This window comes from Canis lupus, chromosome 18, assembly GCF_048164855.1.
Source record: "Canis lupus baileyi chromosome 18, mCanLup2.hap1, whole genome shotgun sequence".
NCBI classification, from domain to species: domain Eukaryota; kingdom Metazoa; phylum Chordata; class Mammalia; order Carnivora; family Canidae; genus Canis; species Canis lupus.
The window spans coordinates 39,669,476-39,682,045 of NC_132855.1; the positions used below are offsets into that span (position 1 = coordinate 39,669,476).

At 43.1% G+C, this 12,570-nt stretch overlaps 1 protein-coding gene across 3 annotated transcripts in view; it reads left to right on the plus strand.

The window, feature by feature from the left end:
- Positions 1–12,570, plus strand: part of SLC25A13 (solute carrier family 25 member 13) — a 185,332-nt gene that overhangs the window by 115,921 nt on the left and 56,841 nt on the right. The window lies entirely within an intron of this gene.

Consider the following 12,570-nt stretch of genomic DNA (forward strand, 5'->3'; position numbering starts at 1 on the left):
GCATGCCTGAAATGGATTAGGGAGACTGCATTACAATGGAAATGCGGCAGATTCTCAATTATCCATGCTAATGGGAGTAGGCTGGAGGCATCCAGGGCATGGCTAATCGAAACAGCCCATAATCTGAAAGCCATTTATATTGCCTTTTATTATGTTTTATTTATTAAAATAATTATTTTTTCTAAATATCTTCAGTGGGTTTTTAAAAAGGATCTCATATGATTTATCTTCTTGAAGTAACTCCACTCACCAGCTCAAAGGGAAAGGCATCCTGGGGATGGGACAGAGATTAATGATAGTCCTTGAATATATCCCCCAAAAGTCTATCAGGTGGGTAACCAGGGGTTCAGTGGAACCTCCTTTACTGCCTCTTCTTTAGATTGAAATTGCCCCTTCCTCTGACTCTGTACCCAGCGGAGTTGATTCATATGCCACTCAAACAGGTAGTCTTGTTCACCTGCTCCTTCAGCCATCTAAGGTTCACGAAGCAAGGAGGACAGTAGCAAAATGTATGTCATCACTAATAGAAAAGATCCCACAGATCCTGGCTGGTTTTCCATTGGTATTGGCCTGTAGAGGCTTGACTTTACTTCCCAACCTCTGTGTTACCTTGTACAAAGAGAAAAGAAGTGAGTATATTTGCATCAGCTTAAATACAGTATTGTGGGCATCTGGGTGGGTTGGTCAGTTAAGCATCCAACTCTTGGTTTTGGTGAGGGTCATGATCTCAGGTTGTGAGATGGAGCCCCAGGCTCTGCATTGGGCATGGAGCCTGCTTAAGATTCTTTCTCCCTCTGCTCACCGCCCCATCCTTACCCCTGGGCTTGCATTCTCTCTTTCAAAAATAAATAAAAAAATACAGCTTTGCAAGGCCATTCAAGCTGAGCCACTTTGCCATTTGGCAACTGCACTGTTGGCGGGGTCTCCCCTTCCTGCCAGTGCTTGCTCTAGAAGAAAATAGTATTTAATACTTTGTAGGGACAGACCTTGAAACTGGCAGCCACATAAATCTGTGCCTCTAGGCCTCTTCTGCCATCTGCTGACTTCAGCCTTCATCTTAAGCGTCCAAGTTTAAAAAAAACAAAGACCCCTCTTGAAATCTCTCACCTTCAAAACTAGGGGGTTTTAAACTCCAGAGTAGTTCCATTTTGCAGGTCCTATTGTGTAGGTAGATAACTCTCATCAAAGTCCTTTTGATCTTTTTCTCTACCCTCTTTCCCTCACCCCCTGCCTCTTACAATTGGGAAGGTCTTTGACCCTAGGTGATTGATGATGACCCTTACAGGGTCACTGCCTTCATTTGAAATACTCTTTGCTCCTGGTGACAACAAACCTCACAAATGAAATGTCTCCCAAGTAGTACAAGGTTAATGTCACAGTGCTTGCTTTGCAGTGATTCAGGCAAAGGCTGCCACCTTACCTGTTCACATAGGTTGTTCTCTGCCTGGAGAGCTTTGAGTGTTAAGCCAAAAGGACGTCTGAGCCTTTCCATTGCTTCACAAACTAATTTCATGGCCTTCCCTCGGTATTGGATTAAGTGCCTGTAGGATTGTGAGAAATACTTTTTATCCTGCTGAATGTTTTTAACATGCATATGTTGACCTCGTTTGATTTAATGTTGAGTCCCTTCTCCTTCCTCTTTGACCAGTCTGACACATCTTGATTCTTTGTTGTATCCAGATTTCCTTCCCTAACCTGTTCTTTTAGCCCCATAGATGGAACAGCTTAAAGCATACCTGAGTGCAGAGCTAATATGGTCATCCCACAAACCTCTTGCTGTTTTAGAGATTATCATCTGTAAGATGAGGGAGGGGGGGTGGGGGGGTGGGAGCTGGTTTTAACTCTTTAGGGTAGGAGAGTCAGCCCACCTATTAGAAATGGAAGCTTACTTTGAAAACCAAAGAGGCAGTCCTCCTTTTCCTGGTTCTAAATAGCTAAAGGAATAGCTATTTATCTTACCTGTTTTGGCTGCCTGAACCCTCAGTGGTTCCCTGTCAGAGGATGCTAGGTAGAATGTGAGTATAAGAAGATTCATTCTGGGAGTCATCTCTGTTCATTTCCTCTTTATTTCTTCTATTTTCTAGTAAGTGATTTTAAAGCAAAAGATTTACTGTAAAACCTTGTTTGGTTTCATTCTTTAATTTGGATCTTGAGAGCAAAGGAATGATTGGCAGTTCAAGTGAGGGAAGAAAAAGATTTATAACCTTCCTTCATAAAAATGACCTGTTCCTATTATTGATTAGTTGGGGACCAGTTCTCTTTAGTGCCTTGCACATAATCAATAATTAATAATTGTATGTAACTACTAAGTTATAAATGCTTGTCATGAGAGTGATAGAAAGATCAGATGAAAATGGGAATCCATCAGTAGTAGCACAAATTATAATAGAAACAACAAGAATCTGAGGTACTCCTGGGAATCATCACTCTTGTAACCTATGTGTGCAAATTCAATAGAGAACACAGCCTACATGTGATTCTTCGACTATAAATTTCTCATTAGATGTAATTTTACTGTTTAAAAATTTTATTTTAAGGGAAACTTGAATTTCAATTTTGGGAATTTTAGAATTGCCTCTGATAACGCTTCACCTAGCAGGATGTGAGAAGGTGTCAGAGGACATCTCTAATTTATAAACATGTTTTGAAATATGGAGCATATTTTTTCTATTATGGAATTTTGCTTAACATGTAATTTTTCTGCATCAATACATATATAATTGCTAATATTTCCTGAATAGTATAATTTGGGAATGTTGCATAAGTAAGGTCTCTCCCCCTATTTTAAAATTATCTTTGTGCATATTTTGGAAAAAAGTTGGCAGTTAACCCTGAAAGAAGGTACTTGCAGATGTATCCTTATTATAAGGTTAATAAGCATCTTCCTCCCTCTCTTTTTTCCTTTTCTTCCCATAACAAGAATACAGATCTCTAAAGGGGCGCTGTTTTTGTATCAAGAAGTAATTCCTTGTGGAACAACTAGAATGAAGGTTCTTTCTAAAGAACTCCTGAGCACTCCACCACAGGTGGCTTTTCTCTTTGATTTCCCTGGCAGCTGCCAGCCTCTACACACAGTCTGTGAGGTTATCCAGTCCTAAACGGGGAGTGCATTTGGGTCACCACCCTGGAGTCCAAAGTGGTTTGATAACACAACTGCAGGCAGTGTCCACAACTGTCCTCAGTGTCCTGTGCCTCCAGCCAGGAGTCGTTTTCAGATGGGTGGGGGTGGGGGGGTTCTTAGATCCTACTCTCCATGTCTCTCTGCAGCTCTTTGTTCCCTTGTCTCTGAGCATCTCTTATTTTGGAGGGAAGGAAGGATCCCCTTGAAAATCCTCTGAGATTGACTCTGCAGACCTTCTCTATTATATACACTACTTTCTTTACATGAAAATGATTGCTTTTCCAGGGGTTTTTCGTAATTTTGGAAAATCAGATCCCCAGGCTAAGTCTATCTGTATGAAGAGAAATAACCCTTAAGATAATCCAGATCTTCTGAAGTCACTTGTGATCATCTTCCCTTATTTCTGCCCCCCCTCCCCAGATTGATTTCATGCACTTGGGTGTTTAAAATCCTTAATGAAGTACCTGACAGCTCATTTAATTTGAAGGAACCACATGACCAAATGAGTCAGTTATTGGCCCCTGATAGTGACTTGGCATATTAAAGAGAAACAGTTACTTGGGTAATCGTCCCCAATTAAATGCTCTTACCAGTCCAGGAATAACTAATCTCTGCCTTTAAACTTCTCTGTACTCTCCTCTCAGATGCTTCAGGTAATGAGATGAGCAGCCTTAGAAATTCAAAAATTTTGGGGGAGGATCTTTGGGAAGAAAGATTCAAGAGAAATCTGAATCCATGAGAAGTACTTCTTAAAGGGAGGCTTTTCTTTTTGTTTCTTTGGTGGGAGAAGCCATAAGGGACATCTGCCAGAAAGAGAAATTAGGGGATGCCTGGGTGGTTCTGTCAGTTAAGTGTCTGCCTTCGGCTCAGGTCATGATCCCCAGAGTCCTGGGTTGGAGCCCTGTATTGGGCCCTCTGCTCAGTGGGGAGTCTGCTTCTCCCTCTCTCTCTGCTGCTCCCCCTGCTTGTGCTTCACGCTCTCTCTCTCTCTCTCTCAAATAAATAAAATCTTTTAAAAAATTAGATCATTTTATGAATTAAAATTAATTTGGAGCACAATTTTTTAAGTTAATTTGCAAAAAAAAATTTTTTTAATTGGATCATTGATCTGGGCTTATAGAGTCTTAGATGTTATCTGGGCTTACAGTCTTTCAAGTTATCTGTGTGGTACAAAAGCAGTCGTTTTCCATCCTGGAATGTTCTCAAGGTGACATCTAGAGGATATTGTGGTGATATCTCAGGAAGTTATTGATATGTTTGCATTCTGGAAGGAAGTTTTGTCAGACAGCTAGTTTAAGTTAGACCTCTTCTTGTGGTTAATGGCTCTATAGAAGGGGGGACCCAAATTACATGGGTCCACAGTGAAATTCCTCTTTGTGTAATTTTTGTGGATAAAAATAAATTAAAAAAAATTCTAGCACCAAAATAAAATGATTGCAAGTTTCTACAACTGTTTTGCATAACTTAACGCATGTGTCTTGGAACCAGCTACAGTGAATCCTTGAACTGTGCCAAGTCATGAGTGTCTATCCATGTCCAGCAGAGCTTCTGATGAGCACAAAGTAGATTGGTTTGAATCTTATTTCTTTGGTTCGTTTTTGCATATATTAATTTAGGGTATAAAGGCTGTAAAAAGATCAGAAAGTAAATATTTGCTTCTAGGAAACCATGAGCTGGGTAATCACATCTGCGGAAATCTACAGTGAGCCAACTGTACTGAGCACAGCGTGTCAACTCAGGAGACAAAGGTAGCACAAGGTCAGACCAAGGTGGGTGGGTGCATTGTCAGAAGCTTGAGAGGGCCAGATGAGAACACTGGTGGGAAACTTAAAAGGATGGAAAGCTGGGAAGGATGACAAAAATATTGAAGTAGACATAGTCCAGCAAAGAAAAGACTGAGTTAGTGCTGGGCCTCCAGAATGGTGGTTTATAACCAGCTACTGCCATTGCTGAGGCTGAAGCAAGCAGAACAGATTAAATTTCAGCAGCAATGAGTTAGTTGAAGTAGAAGAAAAGGTAAGCAGGAGTTGCCGAGTACCAGAGTGACAAACTGAAGGAGAGGATATGACCTTTCTTTCCAATAATCTTTACTTCTAGAAAGCCAGCCCCAAAAGAGAGGAGTCAAAGGAACTAAATCCTTTCTAGACTATCATCTGTATCATTCATTTACATTTTTGACACTCAGCCTCTAAAGCATCCTAAGCCATGGCTAAGATATTAGCTGGTTCTTGACATTTGGAGTGAAACATTTAACCCAGATAACCAATTATTTTTATCTGAAATCTGCACTGTGCCCTCAGCCCTACCATGTCCCCAGCTCCACTGCATAGTCCGTGTGGGGTGGCTCCCTAGGAGCCTGTGCAGATCGGAGGGCTCTGAAAGGGGATAGCTCAGTAGGGAGGGTGGAAATGCCTCATGCCTCAAGGCAATATGAGTCAAAGGTGGACAGACAAGTGGTTGGAGGAGGAGGGAGGAAAGAAGGCTTGAACAAGTGAAGAGAGAAGGCCATGGAACTAGGAGCAGGAATAAAAGCTGTGAGACAGGGCGCCCGGAGTGCTGATAGCTCCAGAATGAAGGATAATCTGATGTTGAAAGCAAGGCGGGCTCTCTGGGAAGATGAGGGCAAGTGTAGGGGCCTCTGTGGGGGAGGTCAGGAGGCTAAGAATTTAACATCGGAGGGGTTTCCTCTGGGTTGAAATTAGATAACACAAAAAAGTGCTTCATGTGCCTTTCGCTAGAGGAATAGGGATCATTTATGCACTCATTTCCCCTACCAGACTGTACCCCAAATGCCTCCTACCCCATTTGACACGCTTGGCATTCCCTTCCTCAGGACCACGCTGGCCACTCTTGAACGTGTTTTTGTCTGCCCTGAGACAGAGATGCTGCTTTAGTTACAGAGTTTCTTCCTTGTTGTGGCTGACCCTTCGACATCTGTGCTCCTGCCTGTCTTGTCCAGGGTGCTGTTTGGGGATAGCCACTATATGTGGCTGTCAGCCTGGCTCCCAACTGACTGCTCTGCGTAAGCCCAGTGCCCCACATGTGCCTGGACTCTGATTTGATTACCAGCTGCTAACCAACAAGTTGGTCCTGCCACCTTCCAGTGCCCAACGTTAGAAGAGCCTGATACCTGGAACCTGGAGAGAGAGGTGGGGAGGCACGATGCGGATGCCCACCACACCTCCACCTCCACCTCCTTTTGGTTGTGTGAGAGGGCTGTTCAGTGCCAGATCCTAGCCCGATGCCAGGCAGAGCCCAGAGAAAAGTTTTGGAACAGTCTGGGCCAGAAGAAAAGCCTTAACAGAGTAAAGAAGAAAGTTGGAGCAATAAGTCTAGTAGAGGGACCAGGGAAATGCTGAGCACAAGGGGGCTGAATAAATTCAACTCACTGCAGAGTCACCAAACACTTACGGACTTGGGACAAGCTCTCCAGATTCCAGTTTCCGTGAAGGAAGAGGATGGCGATGATGGTGATATTGATGAAGACGAAAACAAACAACAACAAAAGTCACTTCTGTCGGACTTTCTGTGTACATGGAGGGCTTTATGTATATGAACTCATTTCACCTTCAGAACTACCCCATGAAGATGATACTGTTTTTTTTTTTTTTTTTAATTTTTTATTTATTTATTATAGTCACACAGAGAGAGAGAGAGAGAGAGGCAGAGACACAGGCAGAGGGAGAAGCAGGCTCCATGCACTGGGAGCCCGACGTGGGATTTGATCCTGGGTCTCCAGGATCACGCCCCGGGCCAAAGGCAGTCGCTAAACCACTGAGCCACCCAGGGATCCCGATACTGTTTATTTCCATTTTATATACATAGAAACTAAGGTCCAAAGAGATGGGGTTAGGTTGCCCCAGTTACACAGCTAAGGGATAACAGAATCAGCATGCAGACCTAGCATCCTGGATCCAGACTCCACACTCTTAGTCACCTGGCTCTTCTGCCACGGAGTAGAAATTACATTGTGTAAAGAGTCGCTTATCATCAGAGGTTGAGCAGTGTTTAACTTCTTTGTTTACAGAAACATTTTATTTTAACTTAAAAATGTAAAGACGTGTTGTTAATGTCTGTGCTACTTCCTTATCTTTGCACAGAGTAATAAGCAGTGCCACTAGGTACTCTCCGACCAGGTGTGCTCTCACGTCTTGGGGATGGCTCTTCGAAGGATAGGCATAATGCTCTGGGGACAGCATTATACTCCATGCTGAACTCTGGACTTTGAACATTATTCAGGCAGAATTGCCTCTTGTAAGCAGGAAAGAGAATCAAGGACATGCCTTGAACAGATAGAAACATCACATTTTTGAATGCATAATGGAGGTTGTGAATAGTGTCTAGCTCTTTGTACATATTTACTCATATAATTACCATAATAAACCACTGAGTCATCATTAGCATCCTTGATTTACCAGTGAGGAACCTAGAGTTCAAAGACTAACATTCCAAGATCACTCAGCATGAAAGCGGTACCGACCTAGGATTCCAGCCCCGGTCTGTCAACCTCCAAAGCCCAGGCTCCAGCTCATTCATGTTGCTGCCAAGACATTGGAAATAAATTGCTTCAATTAGGCCAGCATTATTAATGAGTTTCTTTCAGAGTACCTTCCAACTCTGAGATTTAGAATTATATTTCTAAAAGGTTTTTAAGTAAAGAATAGCATAGTAGCCTTCTGATCCACCACAGGGACCTCTTTTGGGGGTGCCTCCAACTCAGGTTGGAGGTTCCCAAGGTGGGCTTACATCCCACACCTCTAGCTCAGTTCTCGTTGAGACTGGGATCAGAGGGGATAGTGTGATTTATATCTCAAATCTATGAAATTTGAAGACAACATACTATATTAATATTGTACCCTGTAAATCTTTTCTCGCATTAGCAGCCTTCTGGTAAAGTTTGCCAAGGAAGCATTGCCATATGTGCTGATGGAGCTGAACTAAAATGAGAAGATTAGAAAACTAACCACACTAATAAATTTCATTTGAGGCAGTTGGAAAATAGACTGCTGTTTTGACAAGTCAGAAACAACACACACATCCATTCTCTGTTAAAATGAGTTTCCAGAATCCAACAGAAACATCTCCTATTAGAAGCCTAAATTTTCTGCTGAGTTACCCAGATGTCAGACATATATGTACTTTAAACTTCAGTGTGATCTTGTTGAAGTACCATAACAGGATTGGCTGTTGTAGGCATTACTGAGCCACGTCCATTCCTCCCCTCCTCCCCACTGCCACCTACTATCCCCAAAGTCAGGGAACCAGGAGGGTTAGTGAAATCCCCACTTCTGTGACTTTTCATTGTCCACAGATCATGATCCTTTCCAAAGGGCATTTACCCCAGGCCGAGGGTGTCAAGGCCCATGTCTATAGTGGTGCTCAGGTTCTAGTCCACGGGCACCTTTATTTCCCCATTTAGCCAGGGCAGTCACCACAAGAACAGTCCTCATCCACTGCCTCCCCACGGGCCAACATCTGGCCCAAGTCTTGGGAATGGATCTGTACTTTGGGTTTATTCTTACTGAGTTGAAGTTATTCATTAGTGAAACTTACGGCCTCTGATTATGTTGCTTTAACCTCTCAGTTATTCTCCCTGCCACAGGGCTCTGACCTTCCCACCTGTCTTTCACCTGCCTCTAAAACTTTATACTTTTTGAACATGACTCTTGACTTTCAAAGCCACCCCCCCGGGCTACAGGATTTGGCCCAAGCTCCTCCGTGTGACTTGTGAGAGAAGCAGTACAGTGCACCAGATAGGAGTGTCCCCTATGGTGGCACCTGGGTGGCTCAGCGGTTGAGCGTCTGCCTTCGGCTCAGGTTGTGATCCTGGGGTCTGGGGATCGAGTCCCGCATTGGGCTCCCCTCAGGGAACCTGCCTCTCCCTCCACCCATGTCTCTGCCTCTCTCTGTCTCTCATGAATAAATAAATAAAATCTTAAAAAAAAAAAAGAGTACCCCCTGTGGCCAGACCACCTGGAGTGAATCCATCCCCCCATCTGCTAGCTGAGTGTCTCCTTTGGCAGGCTCCTTAAAGTCTCTTTTGGTTTCTGCTGATGGGATAAAAATAACTTATATTGAGTTACTGTTTTTACTTGTGTGTATTAAATGTGTGACTCCACATAAAGCTCGTAGAATAGTGCCTGACATGCAGGAAGTGCCCCCAAATCCTGACCATTGTCATTGTCACTCCTATAGTTACTTAGCATCAGGTTTGGGATCCAGCCACAGCCCTCAGTGATCTTGTCCCAATCCTTATTGTGCCAGGGTCTTGAGATTTTGGCACCTACCTATGTCTCTCCTCCAGTGAACCTCTACCTTTCCTTTCAGGTCTGGGTCTAGTGCCTCCTCTCCAGTGCTGTCCTCCCTCCTGCGGGAAACTGGTTCTCTCCACTATATGCTCGTAGTTCTCTGATGCTTCTGGGTTGCGGTACTTACTTCTCTATTTTTTGGTGCTTTATCTCCTCTTAAGCACACAGAGACACATAGGGTTTCCTTTTCTTCTACACTGAGAATTTCTCCTGGGGGCGGCACAGACCCTATCCCGTCCATCCCACTTCCTTCCAGTCCCAGGCACTCAGAAGGCACTTGGTAAATGTTTGCTGAACAAATAAATATTTGCTGCCCTATATTTAGTCTTAAATACAGGGTTTTCTCTTTGGTTTGGTTTTGTTTTTTGCTGTTCATGGTACATTACTAAATTTATAGTGAGAGACAAATCTCGATAGCTTAAAAGGCTGGCTGAAGTGATTGTGTCCAGCACCGCAGTCATTTGGCTCTGAGGGCTCTTTTTTATTAGTCATTTTAAAAGACTGTCACGGGGTAGTTATAGAGACAAGAGATCATCCTATAAATCACAGTGCTTTCAACCCATCCATGGTTTGGGTCTACAATTTAATGATGAGAAAAATATATCTAGCAAGTAAATATTTAAACATTTTGGTACTTGACCCAAATACAGAGTAAAATGGATATTGTAAATGTTAAGGTATAATAAAACAGCTCATTCTGATATTTTACCTGTAGAAAGTAAGAAAGTATCCTTCCATATAGTAATAACAAAGCCTCTCTTCTCAGATTAGAGACACCGTAAATTCCTAAGGGAATATAGTTTAGGAGGAGGGAATGCTTACTTTGAATAAGAGCACTTGCTTGGCTCAGATAGTTGCATATTCCTGTATTCTGTGCTGCTTTGGGTCGTTTCAGTTATAAGAACATAGCCCTTCTCCAACTAGTGAGAGCAGAGTTTTGGTAAGAGTATAGTCAAGAGAGAAAGAAGGGGAGATACAGTGATTCCAGGGCAGGAATATTCCTGGAACCTGGCCTCATAGGGACCAGATGGTCAAAGCCACTCCTACCTGCGCACCCTTCATGGGCTGTCTGCTCTTTCTTTGGTGTCTTTGTTGCATTGGCTTCACGTTCTCTTCCCTGCCTTTCTACTTCCTTTTCTTATCGTCATGTTCCTCTTGCTTCATTGAGGCATTAGCCAATCTAGGGTTTCAGCCAGCCGCACTCCCTACTCTCCAGGGTATCTACTTCGTCTGTGCCTCTGTACTGACTGGCTCTTCACTCTGAGGACTCTTACCCTCCTGGGCAAAGATTCCCAACTGGTTAGCTCCACTTAAGGCTACTAGCTCATAAGGCCCAGGTTGCTGGACTCATGGCCTGCACGTGTTTTAGGTGTCTTATTCTTGTGCGATCAGCTGTGGGTCTGGGGTGAAGCAGGCTCCAGAGATGGCAGCCTTGAGAAGACTTTGTAACCTCCAATGTTTCTAGGATCCAGGCAGGTTATGTACGTGAAGAAAGGAGGCGAGGTGTGAGAAGGAGATACACATTTGCCATGGAGCACAGAACAAATGAGTGTTGTCTATAAGCATAGACACTTGAGGAAGAAGGCTCAGGTTCGAAGCCCACCCTCACCATTTATCAGCTGGGTGATTCAGAACAGATGAATCTCTATATGCCTTAGTTTCCTCTCTGCAGAGTGGTTATAAGGATTAAATGAGTCAGTAAAGTGCTTAAGGTGGTGCTTGACACAACATAGCTATTTTTAGGTCAGCTGTGTTTAAAGAACATTTTCATTAGCATCAGCATCCTTATCATTGAATTCCACAATGAAATGAGTGTGCTCCCATTTTTTTCTAAAACATGAAGCTGTTTGTGCTTTTTGTAGAACCAGAGGCACAGAAAAACATTTCTGTGAAGATAGCAACAGAGCAAGAAAAATGATGAATGACCATTGTTCTCAATGCATTAGGGAGTGGGGGGACCTTGGAGAACTGATAGTTGGGTCCTAAAAGGCAGAGCCTCATCCAGCTGAAGCAGATTGCCAGAATGTCAGAATGAGGTCCAGAGCTATCCGATCGATCTGTCCATTGACCAGTCTTTTTTTTTTTTTTTTTTTAAGATTTTATTTATTTATTCATGAGAGACACAGAGAGGCAGAGACATAAGCAGAGAGAAAAGCAGGCTCCTTGAGGGGAGCCCGATGCGGGACTTGATCCTAGGACCCCGGGATCATGCCTTGAGCTGAAGGCAGATGCTCAACCACTGAGCCACCCAGGTGTCCCTCTGTCTGTCTTTACATCTCTCACAATAAGCTCATGTTATGTTGGAAACCTTGTGCTTCTCAATAAAATGCATCTGTGGGCTGTACACAGACTAGGGACTTTTGGCCACAGGCCTTAGGATGACGGTGTGTGCTAGACTGGTCTCTCAGAAGAGATTGCAAGTGGACCTTCTTATGTTGATGGATTACAAAATTGTCTTTACTGACCAAGGCTGACACTGTGAAGTCCCTCTCAAAGATGGCAGGATGACATGGGAAACAGTATGTTCTGATCCTCAGGGTTAGCTCACTGTGTATTTCCAAGAAAAGGCATCTGCCTTTGATTGTATTTTCTTAGAACAAATGAAAATTATAACATTTTTTAGTATGTATGTATGTGTGTGTATGTGTGTGTATGTGTGTATATATATATATATATATATATATATATATATATATATTCATATATGCCTGATCCTGTTGTGAGTGCCTTTCCCAGAAGCAACCCTTTCCTGTCAGGCATCTTCCTCCTGTGCTCCAATACATAATTCCCACTCAACACGTTTAAAACAGTTTTTTATCACTTCTCACCCGGAAGCTGTTGCTCTCCCCAGGTTTCCTCTCTCCCTAGGTATTCACACCAAACCAGTTTTTCTTTCTCTGTCTCCTTTCCTGGCATGCGTGCATGCCTACACACATACACACAGGCACACAGACACATCCATCTATTCGTATGTCCTGTCTTTTTTCCACATAGCAACCAGAGTCGTCTTTTTAAAAAATGAATTAGTGTATCACTCTCCTGATTGAGGCTTGTAATTACTTCTCATCTAACTTAGAATGTTACCAAGCTCAGGATCCTGGCCTATGATGTAGCTGTAGCACTCGGCCCCCACCTGTGCCA